This window comes from Pogonomyrmex barbatus, unplaced genomic scaffold (assembly GCF_055798465.1).
Source record: "Pogonomyrmex barbatus isolate J1 unplaced genomic scaffold, ASM5579846v1 scaffold5, whole genome shotgun sequence".
In the NCBI taxonomy this organism is placed as follows: Eukaryota; Metazoa; Arthropoda; class Insecta; order Hymenoptera; family Formicidae; genus Pogonomyrmex; species Pogonomyrmex barbatus.
Window position 1 is genome coordinate 6,460,813 of NW_028297149.1, and position 15,626 is coordinate 6,476,438.

Consider the following 15,626-nt stretch of genomic DNA (forward strand, 5'->3'; position numbering starts at 1 on the left):
CACGTGTATATCCTCTCGATACATAGTTTAAAGTCGCCCGCCTGGAAACGCTCATCTCAATTCACGCGATTCGCGCAGTCACCTTAGTAATTGTTGACCCGGCTAAATATACCCGATACTGAAAATTTCCACGGCAGGCTTTTAGCGATTACTCGGTACCGGGATTCGTAATTCTCAATCGTAGGAAAAATCGCGCCGACGTTATTCCGAATGCAATTCGTTATTCGACGGCAGCAGCGTGGAGAATTCCAGCAGAAATTCCGCAGTCACTTCGCTCTACTTCCCAGAGAAATCGGTGTCTCCGTATATCCGTGTTGTTCTTCGAGGGGATTTTTTTCTTTTCTTTCCTCGGCGAAACGAATCACCCCGAAGCACACCGCATCGCATCGCATCGCATCGCATCGCATCGCATCGCGACGCGGCGCAGCGCGGCGCATCGTAACGCTTACGGAAGTCGTGGTGCACTCGAATCCACCCTTTGTACGCATCGGAATATCTCGCCTGCTTTGCAGTGGGTAAAAATATTCCGCATAAATCCCGCGGTAACATTGTGCGCCGTGTATACGCGAGCCGACCTGCATAAATGCGACTTTCGATGCCAGCCTCGTTTACATCGGCCGTCACCGTATTCGCTATATTATCGATATTCTATTCGTATTTACCCCATATGTATATATATCCAACATCGATCTGGCTAGATCGGCCAGGGTCGGCTCCGCGTCTCGCATTAGGGCACATGAGTTTTTGTGTAGTCCGGAATATGTTTGATAAAGAGCGAAAAAAAGCACAACCTTCTCGAAAAGCACAACGCTCCGTTAATATTTCCATAAAGAAAATATTTATCATGAATTTTTGCTCTTTATTTCGGCCTCCGTCATATGCTGTGTAAACGAGAACATCATTTTACATGTTTGTGTTTATAACATTTCATCAATTTAGGGATTATTACGTTAGAGTCAATTTCACATCTGTGGAAAATAAGATAATTAAAATCGCGCGAATTAAAATTGGTTTCGCAAAAATTATAAATTATTAAATTTTTATTTAGTTTATTAAACATTTTGTACATGTAGATAAAATTATACAAAATTAATTATATATTTATGCATATTCTGATACATTCTATTTTAACAAATTTGACAAAGTAACAAGTGTCTCGAATAATTGTAAATTTTCAAATAAATTATTCTGTTTATGAATAACTTATGAAAGATTATGTTTGTGATGGACAAAAGTAAAATAGGCAAAAATGCTATAGTGATAAACATATCAACTTATATGGAACATAAATTAAATTTCTTTATAGAAAAAATTGATATTGACAAATTGCACAAAACATACAAAAATATTTTCTTTTTTCATTTTTACACTTTCATTTTCAACAATTTCATTATGACATGACAATAGTTTGTGATCCGTACAACGAAACGAAACATAATTTAATCGAATAGCAAAACTATTGCGATTTTATTTTTGATAAAATCGAAAAGAATGACAGCTCCATTTCATTTACTAATCTAATTCGTTGTCAGATAGAAATCTATTTAAAAACATCTTTCCACGCTATATTTAATTCAAGCTTTCGATCCCCGATTGTTGGATATGATGAAAAATAGAATGGATGGCATCGACATAGTAAGAGAAAGAGCTTCATTGTCTTTTATTTAACTGCTTTTATATATTATATGGCACATCGAGTTTGAAATAAAGCGGCTACTCGTTGCTTTTCGCATAAATTATCGATCATTGTTTGATATATTCGTCGAGCGATGCCAAAACGAATGTGAAATTCGCGAAAACGTGCGAGAAAAAATATAGCATGTCATTTGAAAATTTATACGGTTATTGCCCTTAGATAACCGCTTCGAGAATTTTGAAAGCTGAAAAATAGAAAACAAATATGCAAAATGATTTATTTGAATCGAGTGTATTAAATATTTTCTAGAGCTTTATTATTTTTCCAAAAAGTGGATCATATCCTTTAATTTAGTTTTATAGTAGATACGCGAGATGATGAATTTTTTAAGTACAAAATTTGAATATTTTTGACGTTAAATATTATGTTCTTAGTTTTTATAATATTTTTTATTTAAAATCCTTGTAGAATTTCAATGCGATATGTATTAAAAATTTTAAAATAAAATGTCTTATTAAATATTCTAATCATATTAAACGACTAAATAAATAATATTGTAACAGATCTGTCACACTAATAAGATAAATAATATATAAAGTTGCACATCTTTCGCTAGTCTAAAACCTAAAAGCTTGGGCATTAATCAGTTAGCAGTTATATGACACATTTGAAGACTTAACGACTTCAGAATTTGATTATTATCAGCAATCTTGTTATTTATACAGCAGCCGTATTCCGCGTCGATAAAATATCAAAGTTGTAACAATAACTAGGAATTTATTTCTCTCATCATTATTAAGAATGCAAAGCTCCATCGTGCTTGAAAATACTCGCCTATTAAAACTTTTCTCCAATCGATAGCGCGTCGAAAATATCGTCGTACGAACGAATACTACGTTAATTTTTTAGTATGTTTACTTTTACGGATTATATGCATGCTTTAACAAATGCTTTTAACAAAATTCGCTTTGTATGCGCGCGTCAATATGTTTAAGAATAGTCAGGAAAACAGATGCAAGGATGCATCTCTTAGCTGTGTGTTAAATTCTGCTACTGACATATAGATATATGACATATAGATATAGGGAATGAAAAAGAAATATAATAACATTATAATATATCCATACTACTAGATATATTATGGTGTCTTGTATCTTATTAACATTATTCACTCTGCTTTCCCTTCAATTAATATGTTTTGTGCCATTTTAAGTCTATATAATTTATCATCCACACCAAGGGTGGTATGTTTCATATATTTGTTACATGTATTTTATGTATTTATAATAGTGAAAACATTACAAAAATTATTATTAGAAAAAACTTAATAAAAAAAATAAGAAAAAACTTAATAAAAAATATATAAAAGGTTCTGTAAAAGCTCAATAGAAATATTTCATAATTTTGTTTCTTTTGATAACTAAAATATCAAATTGTCTGAATAGAAAATTAAACTACTGATAACGCGGCACAAAATTTATTAATATTAATAGAAAAACATTAAAACGATATTAATAAAGAAATCATGATTATCTAACGCAATGAGAAAAAATTAAGTCTCTCTCCCTCTCTCTCTCTCTCTCTCTCTCTCTCTCTCTCTCTCTCTCTCTTTCTCTCTCTCTGCACCCTCCAAGATTATTCCTCGATTCTACGCCATTGAGACGCACATACGCAAACCCCTTGTTTTGCTCGCAGATTTATTTCATTTCGTCGACCTTCGTCACTCCCTGTGGATAAGGGGTCGATTTCGTGGTATAACAATAGACAGGCTACCAAATCACGGCGCTTACATATGCACCGGACGACGATTCCTCGATAATCCACCGACGCGCGATTGTATGTATATATATATATATATATATATATATATATATATATATATATATATATATTGAGTTTGCGGAGTTTGCTCAACCTACAACCATAGGCAGCGGCTTTGCGTACGATCGGCAAATGTTTACATCGGACGGCAGTGAGGTAACGCCGAAAGCTTGAAGCTCCCTCACCGAGTCTCGCTTACCCTTTGTTCTACCCTCGATTGCCGGGTGAGTTCGATATTTCGCCTCGACACGCATGTACGTATTTTAAATGTCACGAAACGTTGATGATTAAAAAAAAAAAGAAAAAGGAAAAAAAGGAGTGTACGCGCACTTCTCTTTCTCTCGCATTTCTAATAAGATACCTATATGATATTTTGTAGTTCAGATTGTTTTGACGCGCAATAAACGTCTCTATGAGAAATCGCAAGAGAGGTCTTTCCTATCTGCGATATCTCTGGAAAAGGACTGGATATATCTTGTGATCGAGACCAGTCGGCAAACATCTCTTGTGCATAATAAATGTAGCGACAAGAAATCTGTTTACGATTGCTGCAGACGTTTCAGCTCTGCAAAGGTTCTGGGACGAGTCCGCTTCGAAAGTGACTCTTAAAAGTTATCATGAATAGGAGACTTTATGACAAACGCGTTCGTACAAGAAATTTCTCGCTTTACTCCGAAATTTTTTGATATATACTTTCGCCAAATTTTATTAAGAATAATAGAAGTACATCGTATCATAAATAATAAAATCATATGTTGCAAAGAGAATCTTGCATCGCAAATTTGTATAATTAATTTGTATAATTAATACACAGAATATGACGAAACCAATTAAAATAGAAAATAAATGCTGAATGGTGAATATTCAGTTATTATGTGTAATTTGTAAATAACAGAAAATCATAAATAATTTGGTTATTTCATTTCGAAGGCAGAACGAATTAAGATAAGATTAACTACTTGAATTTACTTGGGGAATATTCAATTTGCAAATCTTACAATCTTAGCTGCGATTCAAGAAAGCTTCACGGTGGTGATTTTGAATTAACTATTTTCTCGTAATGCAAGAGAAACGGCATACTGTTGACGAAGACACGAGCTTTTTTCATATGCAAAGAGGAAAGCGTCGAAAGTATCCGGCAAATATTTACGCTTTCGTTACGGCGCAATGACTTCAAAGGAAAATCGAAAGGAAAATTTGACTATCCGAGAATTATTGACGGCGACATTTCAATTTAAAAAATCATTGTCAAGTTAACGAGCTTTTAATTGAAATTAAATTTAAATCAGTCAACAATCATACAATCATATCAGTCAATCCCATGACTAATTAGTGCATATTTTTCAACGTCGTAAAATCCGGAGCAATTAGTTCGTAACAGAATCATCCCTCATTGATTCGTCATAAGCTTCGTACATAATTGAGGCCCCTTGCTCTCTGACAGTTCTATCGTTCCACGGCACACGGATGAAATTTTACATTCTGCAACTTGTATGCGACGCGACACCTTGTTTGCCGATCTGCGCGAACTTCGCGTCTCGTCAACGTTGATTTCTCACTATTTTCCCGCTTTTCCCGCTGTTATCCTCTTGACATCTCCTTCGATACCACTTGTGCCGCCTGCAACCGCTCTTCCACCCCCATCCCCGTTGCGTCATCGCTTCCGCCTTTCGAGTTCGACCTCCCCACGTTCCAGTCGCGGGTACGTCGTGATAATGTCAGTCTATACCCGTGAGTTACCTTTCCGCGTGAATTGCGATCATTTACGAGCGGGCACTCTCGCACGCTACCCTCGACACGGGGGGTGTGTTCACCAGTGCGGAATCCAGAAACGAAGGAGGACGTTCACGGCGCCGTGGCCGAATTTATGACACTCGCCTGTTCCCGGTTGCCCCCCCCCCCCCTCTTTCTCCCCCGTCCCGGCTGCTCAACGAAACAGTCTCGCAAATTTAAAAGTGTACGCCTGAATTTCCAGTGTATATTTTCCCGTTTCTTCATTTATGATAGCTCGACAGCGAGCTCTTAGTCAGGATTGTATCTAAATATTTTAAATATTTCATCTCAATGCGCGCTTGTAAAACTTTAAAATATTTAAAGGCTCGCCGTTTTGTCTTCCAAAGTAATAACAGTTTGAAATTGCAACGCAAGTCGCATTCTTAACACGTAGATAGTAATAATCGTTCGAGGCTACATATGAGAAGCATGCATGCATTTAAATGTTGCTTTTTTTCAAATAAGATAAGGCATGAAAATCGTTAAGGGGATTAACTTGTTAGAAAAATCGATTCGTTTAAAAGCGAATAAAATTGTCTGTGAAACTAGTTTAGTCACGTTGCCATTTTTTTCAATTCTCCATTTTATTTGTCGCATTTACAATAATATCGCGTGCGAAATAGCGATCTTGTAATTCTGACAGGAAAGTGCGGCGAAGTTGTAGCTTAACCAGTCTCGAGCGTACGTATCGCTGGATACACGATTGGATCACTTCGGGGAAACTCGCTTGTAGAAATATACGTGGAAGCGTGGACAAAATTGGCCGCATAAGTGGCCACCAAGAAGGAAAAAAAAAGTAGAGAGAGAGAGAGAGAGAGAGAGAGAGAGAGAGAGAGAGAGAGAGAGAAGAGGAGGAAAGGTCCGTGCTTTTCACTTCCTGGCGACCGAGGTTCACGGCGGAGCACGTTTCTCTTCGTCGACCTGGATGGAGAATGACAGAGGGGCACGAAAGACAACCTCAAATTGCTCTTATCCACCTGCCGACGTTCAGCTCGGCCCTTACAAATGGACTGCTCTTATCCCATTTTGTCGAGTGCAACGCGCTACGGCCGAAGTATATCCGGAGATCGTGGCCGATGATCTATAGTACATCGCGCGGATCCCATACCGCGGGGTAATACAAATAGCCGCCGTCTTGCCTGTAAATCGTACGCATCCACTTTGTCCCGCGGCAAGACACAAGACTATATCCCGTAGCGAGAGGTATAAACACCATGTTCGAGTCTGAGCGATCACAAATTCAGGGGGACCGCGTGCCGTTGCTGTCGCTTTGATTAAAAAAGAAAAAAAAAAAGATTCGAAAGATCGGTGTTCATAGTGTTCATAGTGCATACATAGTTTATACAGAGTGGGCCAAAAGTTCCTAAGTGGTTCCAGATTGGCCCAGGAGTGGATCGAAAGTTCCTACGTTTTTCAAAAATCAATTGCTCTTTTTTTTTTGAGACCTTTTTTTAATTTTTTTTTTTTTTTCTTTACATCGAGTAAAATCATATGAAACTGAAAATGGAAAATATTTACGTGTCGGTTGTTTTCCACACTTGATAAAAAAAAAATCTTCATTCCTTATAAAATTTTTTTGTGATATTAAAATTTTGAAAAGTTTATATACAGTAGTTATTATTGCAATAGACCTCCGTATAACGCGTTAAATAAATCATAACATTTTGATACACATTTCAACTTTTTATTTAGAAACGCAATATACATACTGAGCTCTTGTTCATGTATGCATGCAGAAGTTATAATTATAAAAGATATATCTTAAAAAATTAAAATGTATATACACGCGAATGTACTCCGCGCATTATACAGGGATCTTTTGTATTTCAAATTACTTAGGAATTTTTGATTCCACCTTGTATCATATTGCTAAAAAGAGGATTGACTACGATATTATCATTGACTATGATAATTATTTGATATACGATCGATAATCATATGCTAGAACGTTGCAAGATTTCTACCTCTCTGAGACTCTCTGAGAAATGCAGGATTTACTTTGAATGCTTTCATAAAACGTCCTCCAGACACTCGAGATATTGATATTTGCAAATTTGTCAGGACGGAAATCTTTCCGTGTCTATAGGACCATTTCAACTTCAGTAGTCGAGTCAGAAATATTCTCCGATGCGGAGAATAGTCCTGCAGTTACGCACAGGATTTCCGCGAAGGTTCGAGCCGAGCAGCCGTCGCGGAAAGCACCGGGGATCACAATCAGGCCGCTCGGTAGAGGAGGCATTCTAAAACCGGTACACTCGCCGGTAGCACGAATTCTATTTACGACGGGCGTCAGAGAAAACGCGGTCGATCCGTTTCCGTCTCGTCGACGAAACCGGTCGGGGATTACTGACGGCACGGAAGGTGGAGAAGAATGACGGCTCCCTAAATTAAATTCATTAGGAAAAGTAATTGAAAGAGGTCGGCGAGAGGGGCACCGATCGTTTCTCGATTTAGCCGTGCCAGTAAAACCGACTCGAGTGGCCTCGCTTCCCGAGGCTAGGACAATTTACTAGGAAGTTCCACCTCCGGCGTGCTCCGGTTTTCGCTCCGTCGCGTCGTTCTCCCGAATCGCGAGATTCCCGAAGCCCCGATCGACGTGCCAGGTGTGTGTGCGCGAGCGTGTATACACGCGTGTGTTACGAACACGGGAACAGGTATCACGATGGCGCGCCCGGTTTTCTCCGAAACCCTCCGCTGCAATTTTACTGCGCTCTCGTACGTTGTAACCTGTTCCGTTCGCGGAATCGAGACTTCTCTCGAATGTTCCTCTCGAATCGTTTGCAATAACGGATTCCACCATCTCGCTGGCGGGCGTTAAACCTTCCGTTTTCCTCACTGCAAACGTATTGAACTATGACGTCGAGAAATCATGTAAATTTTTTTCTCGCACTACACGTCGAAATAAATTAGTTTTTTTTTTTTTTTTTCTAAATCACCGTTTCCATAGTACACTTTGATAAAATTGAAATCTTTTTTGAACCGTGATATATAAACGTACAGTTCAATTTACACGTGTCCTATATTTTAAGCGATGATAAGAATAAACCTTATAACAGTTGATCAAGATTTACAGTTATTGATTACTCTACGAATAACGTGTTTAACACGTTGGAAGAACTAATTTATTTCGACACATGTTGCAAGAAAAATGTTCGTATTGTTTCTCGCTTTGGATGTTATAATTTAAAATTTACAACGAGGAAATAGAAATCTTAATCATTAATTTTTACCTTCCAGTTGGTTAAGACACTTATTACTAATTTTTTCCTAACTTTTAATCCAAAATACATTTGTTTGAAAAATTTCATTCGATATCGCAGAATAATAATTAAAAATTACGTATATGACAAATAGTAAATTTAAATTTTCCACTTTTGTAATTTGATTTCTGTTATATTTCCTTATTTTTGTGTATTTTTTAGCAGTTCAAGGAAAACTATATTTTTACCCTCTTATAAATAGCTTAAGGAATCGATGATATTGTATTTTTATTAAAGATAAGGAGTTAAATATATAAAAAATTTATAAAAAATAATAGACGTACGCGTACACACATAAGAAAAGTTTCGCATCGTTTTACTGTTTCGTACCTCTGTAAAATCTGGTTGCGCCATTAATCTCTTCTAGCTAGGCAATTTGTCTGACAAGTTGTCAAAGCAAAACTCTCGATAAAAAGTCCCATCATTTTTTAGTCAGATCGTCATTTTTTTTAAATCCGAACTGCTTTTAACGAGACTATACGTTAATATACGTTACACGAGTGTAACGTATAACAAAGCGCAACCGCAATATAAATGGCAGGTGGAGGCACACAGTTCGCATTTAGAAGTAAGATATATAACTGACTATAACTGACTGAGTTGAAATAGATGTTGGTATGAAATACGTGCACGCGCCGAGTCGCATGATAAGAGACTACGCCAATCCGCTTTTCGGGAGAAGAATAGTCTCCAGCTGCTCGGCCGAGATATTGCTTAGCGACGAGGAAGATGTCGCGGATTGTAAAGGATTGCGACGGGCTCCACTTGTTGAATCGCTTCGCTCTTCCGTTTTGAAAATTCGTCCGCGCGTAGAGTACGTTTGTACGGAAGTTCCCTTATCCTAGGTATATCCGCCGTAACGAGACTGCCTTAGATAAAGCACCAGCGTATGCATACGATTTCGTATCGAGCGCCTTGGCCAAGTAGGATAATATTCTGGGAAGAGATTTTGACGGAAGCCGTTCGCAGCCGTTCTGATTATTTGATGAGTAACCATCACTTTAGGAATCACTTTACAATTGTTCATTAGTCTATGTGTCTATTATTTTCGAGAGCTTATAAATTTCAAATGATTTTTGTTACATAGAAACACTGCTTCGTGAAACGTTCGATCGCGTTATTGCCTTTTAATATTAATGCTTTGGGTAATAATACCGTCGAAATAATTCAAAAGTATCGAGCATCCTAAGTTATGCGAACGACGTTGGATGTACTACAGCTTTTGCTGGTAAGCTATATAAACTGTAAATTGGTGCTAAAATGCAGACGGCGAGACCGGGTAACAAGGTACTCCCGTGTTGGGCGACCAAATAGCGTTAATTGAAATTTATGAAAGTGGTCGCGGGAGACGGCCGAGCACGTACGCGATACGGGTGTAAAAATAAAAAGCACGAACGTTTTCATCCCTTACTCGCGCGAGGCTCCAAGCCGGGTCGCCACACCGCAACAATCTATCGCGAATTCCCTATCTTTTTGTTTTTCTGCGTGCTCGCTGTAAAATGCACCTGTTTCTCATCGGCGCGCGTGTATGCTCGAAAATGGCGCGGCGGCGTCTAATATATCTCTTTCAGCAAAACTTGCGGTATCACGATAGAAAGAACAACGTAATCGCCCGCCGGCCGTATTACGCTTGGAGCCTCGCTCGGCCGTAAAGGGAATAAAGAATATCTGCATACCGGAGCCGCATACGCGGAGCACACCCGTCGGCCGACTGCGTTATACACGGGGGAGATAATTAATCGCGTGTATCAAGACAATACGTTATTCGGCGGCGGTTCCCGCGGTTTGCCGAGAGCACGAGTTCCCGTAATGCCGCGGCGCGAGCTGCCGCGACTAGGAGATAGCGCTGCAAAATCTTGTCTCGGCGCCGTTTCTTGTGCGTCAGCACGAGTAGTTCGTTGATAAATCCCTCACGATGGAACGAGAGAGAGAGAGAGAGAGAGAGAGAGAGAGAGAGAGAGAGAGAGAGAGAGAGAACGTCGCCGTGATTATAACCAGTCGTGAAAATAATCGCAAGCCCATTTTGCTGAAAGCCGCACGTTCAAAGTAATTAGTCTGATTTTCCTCCACTGCCAGTCGTTGCGGGCGCGGCTGCTTCTCTCAGCATAAGGGAAATTCGCGTGGCTCCATTTTGATGAACATTTCAGATGAACTCACTCTGGAAAAGGAAAAAGCAAAGAAGGAAGAAAAGGGATAATATTTTTGCAAAGATAATTACTCGTGCTAAAAGATCATATTCCTTTTCTTTCCTTTCGTCTTTTCTCTCTCTCTCTCTCTCTCTCTCTCTCTCTCTCTCTCTCTCTTCTCTTTTCCGCTCCTCCTTTTATGAATATTCTCTGATATTTATATAAAAATTTATATAATGTTTTTTACTTATCTCTAATTTAATGTGAAATTAAAATATATTTTATCAATAATTGGAACGATAATTAATCATTATTTCCTTCTGCTCATCACGCTCGTGACTTGTCTTAGTCCTTATATAAAAAAACTTACTTTATTCAACTCAGTTCATTTTGCTTCATCAGATCATAGAACGATCACAAAGATTGAACCGTATAAATTTGCTTTTATGAATTTCCTCGTTCTCATCTCTCGTCTGAAATCTGACTCGTTTTTCTAATTATCGTGCTCCACCGCTATGTCATCGCCATTGGCGTACTTGAGTTTGGTGAGTGTTGCGTGTCGTACTTACATAATATACGTAACCATATTCGTACGTCTTTCCTCTCTTTCTCACTCGTTGGCATTCCATCGGGATAAAAAAATTTAAAAAATCCAATAAAAGCTTGAACAATCGTCATTAAACCAAGAATTTGACCAGATATTTCTAGAATCTCTCTAACAGTAGCGTTATACTTTTCTTCTGACAAAAAGAGAGAGAGAGAGAGAGAGAAAGGAGTTCCAGGAAGAGAAACAGGTGGGTGGCTCGTTGGCGAGGGTAGTTGCATTTTTACAGGGATGGCGGCGATCACGCGACCGAGAGAAATTCAATTAAGCGGTGTCGTTGAAACGGCCGTCGCTCGTAACGACGTTTCTCCGCCGTCGTGGTCCCGCCACTCTTTGAAGTTTATTCGTATTCGCCAAAGCGTGAGCGTGAGATGCGCTCACGGACGCGCGTGCGTGCCCATCTCCGAGGGAAAACCCCGGGAAAATTTGCGCGGTGAAATATCCTCTTATTTCGTCGGGGTGCGCGAACGTCACGTTTGTTCCGTTACGCTTCGTGCCCGACTCGCGTCTACGATTTCGTCCGTAATTATCTTAATATCTCGCACGTCGTGCAATCTTACTTGAACAATCGTCATTAAACCAAGAAAAGTCAGCTCGCCGTTTCGTCGCCGTTAACGCGACGTTTCGTTGCGAGCTCAAATGTGAAACGTACAGATTTCAGCTCTTCCTAATTCCGCGCGTCCTGGAAACATATTCGAGAATGTGCCTGTACAAGCGCTTTTGCAATCACAGGCTGGTCTGTGAAATATTTCTAGTTGAATATAACGAATATAATGATAATATAATACATCAACAGCAACCATTGTTTTTCGCACTTTCGTCTTGAGTGTACATCGACACGGATGCAGTTTGGAGTATCTTATATATATATATATATACATGCCGGGATACATAATACATGCAACTACGTGTCTTTAATCCTGTTATCGCTATGGTAACCTAAGCTGAAATGTTGCGACACCATCAGCCACCCGGGCTCGACGGGCTATGAGCTTTGACCGGTCGGGATCGCGGCTCGTAGGTAAAACGCTTCTCGCCTAAGTCCCGTCTCCTATATCGTTAGAGACGAACGCGATCTCGGGGTCTACTCGCATGGCGCAAACGCGACCGTGGTCGTTCATTAAGGGGGGAGGGGAGCAGCAGCCGGGACTGAAACAACCGTCCGACGGACGGACAGAGAGGTTGATGGTAAAGCGCGGTGCACTATTTACAGCCACGGGGGCGGCCCCGGACACCCCCGAGGCGCATTTGCACTTGAGTCCATTATTACCCCTGCCACGTGGATTATTCCGACAGGTTAACGCTCACTCGTTAAGTAAATCCCGTCCCAGCAGGCGCTCACGCTTTATATCCCGGGTCTGGGTTACATGACACCTCATGCCGGATCCAACGTAATACGTTGCACGCTCGCGTCTTCCCGTCACCTAGCACGTGTCATCCGCGAATGTATGCGCGCGCGTACGTAACGCGTGTCGCGAAAACACATCACTGTCGACCTTGCTCTTTGCGCCGTATTCTACGTTTAAAACTGTTCAGAAAATCAAGTGTACGCGCGTGATCGTTTCCCGATGTGATAAAATTTACATTCGCGTAAAGTAGTCGAAATAAAGATACGAATTCAATCGTATCGTTATTTAAGTAAAATCTGCAACAACTCAGTTTATTCGAAAGCTGTTGTCGCAGAAGCTGTCCAGGTTGTAATGAATGCGATGCGTAGTAAATGCGATATTGTCTGACGGACGGACAAAGTGCAAGTAGACGTCGCTTGTCGCAACCAACATTGATCGCTCGAATTAATCAATTGAGCTCCCGTTTCTTTGAATTCTTATAATTATGATTGATAAATCCACCACCGAGAGGTTGCGTCACGCTGACGAACACGCTCTAATTGACGGTGGGTGACAGAACGGGGCGAGGATCGATCTCGATATTCACGAGCGCGATCTCGGATTTTCTCACGATGTTGGGGATTCGGCTCGTGCCGCCCGCGAGAATATTATCGGGTTTCCTTCCCAAGGGAGCCCTACCGGTAACACGCAAGAGTTCGCAGATGTTTGCCAGAAGCCCTGCCGCACGAGAAAACAGGCTCCGCGCCCCACATGCGCGTCTACCCTGTAAATGAATTAAATCAACCCTCCGGTTCGCTCCCTTCGCGCCCACAATAAACAAAGATCTCTTGCATTAATCGCGCGATCACGTACGCCGAGCTCATTAAATAACGAACCGAAGGATGAATACTCTGGCGTCAGATCGACCGTTGAGAAGAATGTTGAGCTAATGCTCTACGTGATTAAATATCCGATGAACAGAGATTTCAAATTATTATCGTCGATTTAAAAATAGCGTTACCTTTCACACGTTTCTTGGCAAGAGAGAATTCAATTCCAGACATATATTTTACCCCTTGATCTTTTAATTATCATTCCGGAAAGTCAAGTTCTTCAACGACTTTCTTCGCCGATAGATATTACTTTAATGTTAAAGTTAACTTACGATATTACATTTAATCGATGTCGATAGAGAAACGTGTCGTAAATCCTCCGACAAGTCTCTTTGAAACTTCGTAATATTTCTCGCGACGTTTGTCCTCCTACATTCAATCCGAAGGCACGCCGTTTGCAGTCCCGCGTTAAAAGCGGAAATACCGCGACTCATCGGATCTCCTGTGAGTCACGGAGCGATAGTATTTTATGGTCCTTCGGTCCTCTGCCTTTTCCACGGTAATGCCTATATCCTCTCGATCCGTTTTGTCGGTATTATGGTACCCTCAGGAACAAGGCGTTCCTCCTTCAACGTTCGCGAAGCTGAGTTTCATGACCGCGGAGGGAGACGCGAGATTTCCCGAGGAAGAGAAATAAAATACGGCACGCTTTCTTATTCGATTTGCCCCTCCTCCTCCCGTACGCCGTCGCCCTTCGTGCCCCATTATTTGCCTTTAACTTCTCTCCCCGGCGTTCACTACTTTCTACCGTCGACAATGGTACGTACGCGCCTCTCTCGCACTTTGTCTCTCCCTTCGCTTCCTATCTGAGAGACGTGGTATAGGCGCAAAGGGGGAAACCGGCAAAGTTTTCCCGGGAAGGAAGCGAGCGAGTCGATTTTTCGAGTTAATCAGGCTCCGCCAACACCAGACGTCTCGAGTTTAGCTCACCGATAGAAGAGGGAAAAACGAGAGATGGCGAGGCAACGCGGACGAGAACGAAAATGCGAAGCACCGCCGAAGTGGACGGGCCAGCTACGAGGGGTTGCGCGTATGGAACTGGAGGATCAGCACGTACAAACGCCGGAAGAAACGTAAGAAACTCGCCTTCCAAAAAGAGATAAACGCTGCGGAAATCGCCGTTTTGCTGACTGTTCGAATTTAGCTGCCGTCAAACGGCTGGGGCGATAGACAGGTAAGGTGATTCAATCCACTCGGCAATCTTACTTTGTTTTATAACGTACGTAGTTTTATTCTGTACATTTGTACTTGATAAAATTAAAATTAGCAATGAGAGCTGCGTTGTAATAAAAAAATAAAGAAAAATTAGGTGACGACAAGAGAAAAATACTGAAAAGTATAAATATGTTCTCGTTTCGAGTATTTAATTTTCGAGTAATTAATTTTTTGGAATACCTTTCGTTTGAAATATGCATATATTTTTTTAAAAATTTCACACAACCTTTCTCGGTCGTCCAAAAAAATCCCATTTTAAAAACAATCGATTTTGACATATTTATACAGTGCTGTAAATAAACAACCATAAACAAAATATCGCATTTTAAATATATTTGCAAACACAACACGATATATATATATATATATATATATATATATATATATATATGTATCGTTTGCGTAAATATATCCGTTTTTATCTCAATTTATAAAGGGCTATTATCCTCTTGATAAACTCATCAGCGCGATAATCCCTCGCGAGCGCAGAAACGCGAATTCGTGCAATCGAAATTAAGTTATGCAGTAACGCGAACTCGCGATCCATGGTATAATCTCCGTCGCAATTTCAATTGACCCCCCGCGAACCTGCCAGATGCGACCGCGGCGCGTGCCATGTCGAGATGAAAGATGAGTCCGCAAGCTCGAGCCGGGGATTCATTGTTCGGCGTAGATCTGGTTCTGTGTAAGGGTAACCATGTGTCTCTCTCTCTCTCTCTCTCTCTCTCTCTCTCTCTCTCTCTCTCTCTCTCTCTCTCTTCCTCCCCGTCCGAGGGCGTAGTCTGTTTTTATTGCCGGTGCAGGTTCGTTCGACAAGCAGGTTGGATGAAACCCGGATAAAATGTACGCATCAGCGGTTCTCAAGTTACGAACGTTATTGCGAGGAATAAAAAGGAAGAAATTTTCATATACGTAATTTATTTATTCATAAATGGATTACGTAATCACATCATTTTCATACATTTCGTGC

At 40.4% G+C, this 15,626-nt stretch overlaps 1 long non-coding RNA gene across 6 annotated transcripts in view; it reads left to right on the plus strand.

Annotated features, from left to right (window-relative positions):
- LOC148935412 (uncharacterized) overlaps window positions 1-15,626 on the plus strand; it is a 54,821-nt gene that overhangs the window by 9,537 nt on the left and 29,658 nt on the right. The window contains exon 2 of one of the 6 annotated variants that reach the window (XR_016140515.1): window positions 3,332-4,531. The exons of the other annotated variants lie outside the window; for them this stretch is intronic. This is a non-coding gene — a long non-coding RNA (uncharacterized LOC148935412). Of the gene's footprint in view, window positions 1-3,331; window positions 4,532-15,626 lie in introns of those variants that run through there. 6 annotated transcript variants of the gene reach the window in all.